General features: G+C 24.9%; 1 protein-coding gene and 1 long non-coding RNA gene across 6 annotated transcripts in view; one reads left to right on the forward strand and one right to left on the reverse strand.

Annotated features, from left to right (window-relative positions):
* The window catches only part of LOC126904678 (uncharacterized), a 20,911-nt gene that overhangs the window by 2,833 nt on the left and 13,711 nt on the right, over positions 1 to 4,367 (reverse strand). Inside the window, exon 8 of one of the 5 annotated variants that reach the window (XM_050683902.1) lies at positions 290 to 443. The exons of the other annotated variants lie outside the window; for them this stretch is intronic. The gene's annotated coding sequence lies outside the window, so the exon portion shown is untranslated. Of the gene's footprint in view, positions 1 to 289; positions 444 to 4,367 lie in introns of those variants that run through there. 5 annotated transcript variants of the gene reach the window in all.
* LOC126904683 (uncharacterized) overlaps positions 3,432 to 4,367 on the forward strand; it is a 62,854-nt gene continuing 61,918 nt past the window's right edge. The window contains exon 1 of the long non-coding RNA XR_007703795.1: positions 3,432 to 4,138. This is a non-coding gene — a long non-coding RNA (uncharacterized LOC126904683). The remainder of the gene's footprint in view (positions 4,139 to 4,367) is intronic.

Consider the following 4,367-nt stretch of genomic DNA (forward strand, 5'->3'; position numbering starts at 1 on the left):
AAAAAAAAAAAAAAAAAAACACATCATACTAAAATTAATACCTTCTCAGCTTCGCATCGAAGCTAAAAATAATGGATTATTCCAAAAGCATCATGATCTCCTATTTCCTTATTTATATTCTGATTACAAGTTTTATGATTTATAAGTGTAATATATGAATAAATATTTATTACAGCAATTCAACGTAGTATGGAAGTTGATATTTAATAATTTAGTATTGTAATTTTTATGAAGAAACTAGAAAAAATTATAAAGTAGTGATTAATTTTATGGCAAACGTTAATAAAAGTTGAAGGATTTGATGCAATACTTAAAATAAAAATTGATTGTTATTTATAAATAAATTTACTGGTCTACAAGGAATTTTCATTCGACCAAAATATACTTTTCTAAACCCATTCTTGCACCGATTTTAAATCTGCACTTAGAGATTCACATATTGCCTAAATAATAATAAAATCTTTCTAATTAATATAACAAATATTTATGTTTGATTATTAGGTTACGTATAAGTAATCAATAAATATATTTTAATTAAAAATATTTTAAAAGTTCTACTTTCTATACGCATTTTTAAGTTCACATATAATAAAAATTGATCACTTGTGGCTAATTAATTAAGTAAAATTAAAACTATATTAAAAATATTATTAATTAAAAAAACTAAAAAATATTAAAAATATTAAACTCAAAAGCCACAAAAAAATTAATGAAAAGTCGCGGATACGTATTTCGGAAACAATGTTACCATTATCAACGCTAAACACATACTGACACCCCGACTAGAAAAAACTCCCTTATATACCCCTAGTGACCTTATCACCTAGTGACGTTATCACTAAGTAATATTATCACATTTTGCCAGTTTACACAAGTTTAATAATGAATTTTTCAGTGGGCCAAGATCCCAATTAATTAAATTGTTTTTATTTTTAAACATTTCTATTGCTTCTCTGATATTAAGTTCTTTGTAATTATTTACGTTTTTAATTAGTTTTATGGTTTTAATAGAGTGATTATGTGTCAATAAATGTTCAGCCACTGGAGATTTCTCAATTTCTTGATTTTTAATATTTCTTAAGTGCTCTTTAAACCTGACCCCTATATTTCTTTTTGTTTGTCCTAAGGTCACTGATAAGGTCACTAGGGGTATATAAGGGAGTTTTTTCTAGTCGGGGTGTCAGTATGTGTTTAGCGTTGATAATGGTAACATGGTTTCCGAAATACGTATCCGCGACTTTTCATTAATTTTTTTTTGTGGCTTTGAGTTTAATATTTTTAATATTTTTTAGTTTTTTAAATTAATAATATTTTTAATATAGTTTTAAGTTCACCCCTGTAAAAAGGGGAAATGGTCCAATTTAAAAAAAAGTATGTAGAATGAATGAGGTATATAAATGGTATTTATCATAATAAAATAGTATTGATCCATATATTTTTCAAAAAGTTATAGAAATATAAAGTTAAAAATGTAAAATATAAAATTGAGAATTGTAACACAAAAATAGCATATGGTAGCCATATTCAACGTGAAGACTATATTAAGTCCGAATTTTTTTTTTTTAAATCACAGTAAAATACATCAGCTTTAATTTAAGTTATATATAAAATTGAATCCCCCCTCGTGAGTAGGTAAAGGGTTAAATTTATAAAAAAAAATATATAAAATGATAGGTAAATACCTCATGTATCTATAAAAAAAATTATATTGATTATGTCATTTTGAAAAGAGTTAAGGATTTTTTAAATTAAAAATCCCAGCACAGTGGGGACATGGCATAGTTGGGTCAAATATAATGATATCTGACAATGATCAAAATCATTATCATAAAAAACGCTTCGATGTAAATTTGTAGATAATGTTTAATTTAAAAAAAATGATGAATTATTCCAAAAGCTATATGATCTCCTATTTCCTTATTATATCCTGATTACAAGTTTCATGATTTATAAGTGTAATATATGAATAAATATATAAAGGATATAAAAGAATTGGTTTTATTTAAAAAAAGTATGTCGAATAAAAGAGTTATATAAATAATATTTATCATAAAAAAATTGTATTGATCCATAAATTTTTCAAAAAGTTATAGTGTTATAATGTTAAAAAAACCCAGCACAGAGGGGTCCCGGCACAGTGGTGACGTGGCATAGATGGATCAAGTATAATGATATCTGACAGTGATTAAAATCACTATAAAAAAAAACGCTTCAATGTAAATCTTTAGATAGTGTTTAATTTTAAAAAATTGGTGAATTATTCCAAAAGCTACATGATCTGCTAGTTCCTTATTAATATCCTGATTAAGATAAAGTATGTCGAAGGAAAAAGGGATTATTAAAAATTATTATTTCTCATACAAAAATAATGTTGATCCATACATTGTTCAATATGTCATTGCATTATCAAGTTAAAAATGCAAAAAATAAAATCGAGAATTTTCACACAATAATAGCATTTGGTAGCCATTTTCACGGTGAAAATGGCTACCGAAATTTTTTTTTTTTTCATAATAAAGTATATTACATTAACTTTAATTTAAAATATATATAAAAGTGTCAGACCTTCCGTCACATTTTCAAAAATTAAGTTGAAAAAATTAATTTTTTGTGAAAAAGTTGTCATTTTAAATCCCCCCCTGTGGGCCAGTAAAGGGTCACATATAAAAAAAAAATATACCAAATGAAAGGTAATGATATCATGCATCTATATAAAAAAAATAATATTGATTTGGTTATTTTTAAAAAAGTTTTAGTAAAAAAAATTGAAAAAATTTCGAAAATTAGCGATTTTTAAATTTGTAATTTTTTTGGAGGTTTCCTCCATTTACGGGGAACAAGGGAATTTTTTTCAATTTTTGAGGGTAATGTCTTCGACTAGATACAATTTGTGAAATCGGTTCGGTGAGAGCTGAGAAAAAGTGGTAACAGACACAAAAAAAAATCTTAGTAAAACCAATACCTTCTCAGCTTCGCATCGAAGATAATATAAAAAAGAATTTTTTTACAAAAATCGTATTTTTTTTTTTTTAATATTGATGTTCGTTTTCACTATGAAAACAAAGTCCGAAATTTTTATTTTCATAATAAAGTATATTACATAAGATTTAATTTAAGATATATATATAAAAATGTCAGTATTTCCGGAACACTTTCAAAAATTAAGTTGAAAAAGTTCTTTTTTCTATATGCATTTTTAAGTTTTGAACCCCCCCTGTATTCAGGGAAATGGTCCGATTTAAAAAAAAAAGTATGTCGAATAAAAGAAGTACATAAATATTATTTCGCCTAAAAAAATTGTATTGATTCATACATTTTTTAAAAACTTTTAGCATTTTAAAGTTAAAAATGTCAAATATAAAATCGAGTATTTTAACACAAAAATACCATACGGTAGCCTTTTATACTGTGAAGACAAAATAAAGTTTTTTTTTCAAATTAAAGTATATTACATTAGCTTTAATTTAAGATATATATAAAAGTGTCAGACCTTCCGGAACATTTTCAAAAGTTATGTTGAAAAAGTAAATTTGTTGTGAAAAAGTTGTCATTTTAAATCCCCCCCTGTGGGCAGGTTAAGTGTCAGATTTACAAAAAAAATATACCAAATGATAAGTAAAGACATCAAGCATCTATATAAAAAAAAATTATATTGATATGTTCATTTTTGAAAAAGTTAGAGCATTATTAAGTTAAAAATATAAAAAAAAATTATTTTACAAAAATCGTAATTTTTTATTAACTTTGATGTCAACTTTCACCACGAAGACAAGTCCAGAGGTCAAATTTTTTTTTTTCAAATTAAAGTATATTACATAAGCTTCAATTTAAGATATATATAAAAGTGTCAGACCTTCCGGAACATTTTCAAAAGTTAAGTTGAAAAAGTTCTACTTTCTATATGCATTTTTTATATTTGAAGCCCCCCCATATATAGGGAAATAGTCTGATTTAAAAAAAAAGTATATCCAATGAAAGATGTATATAAATACTACTTCTCATGAAAAAATTGTATTGATCCATACATTTTTTAAAAAGTTATAGCACTTTAAAGTAAAAAATGTAAATTATAAAATCGAAAATTTTCACACAAAAATAGCATTCGGTAGCCGTTTTCACCATGAAGACAAGTCCAGAGGTCAAATTTTTTTTTTTCAAATTAAAGTACATTACATTAGCTTTAATTTAAGATATATATAAAAGTGTCAGACCTTCCGGAACATTTTCAAAAGTTATGTTGAAAAAGTAAATTTGTTGTGAAAAAGTTGTCATTTTAAATCCCCCCCTGTGAGCAGGTTATAGGTTGAATTTACAAAAAAAGTATACCAAATGATAGGTAAAGACATCAAGCATCTATATAAAAAAAA

This window comes from Daktulosphaira vitifoliae, unplaced genomic scaffold (genome assembly GCF_025091365.1).
Source record: "Daktulosphaira vitifoliae isolate Bord-2020 unplaced genomic scaffold, ASM2509136v1 Scaffold_4, whole genome shotgun sequence".
In the NCBI taxonomy this organism is placed as follows: domain Eukaryota; kingdom Metazoa; phylum Arthropoda; class Insecta; order Hemiptera; family Phylloxeridae; genus Daktulosphaira; species Daktulosphaira vitifoliae.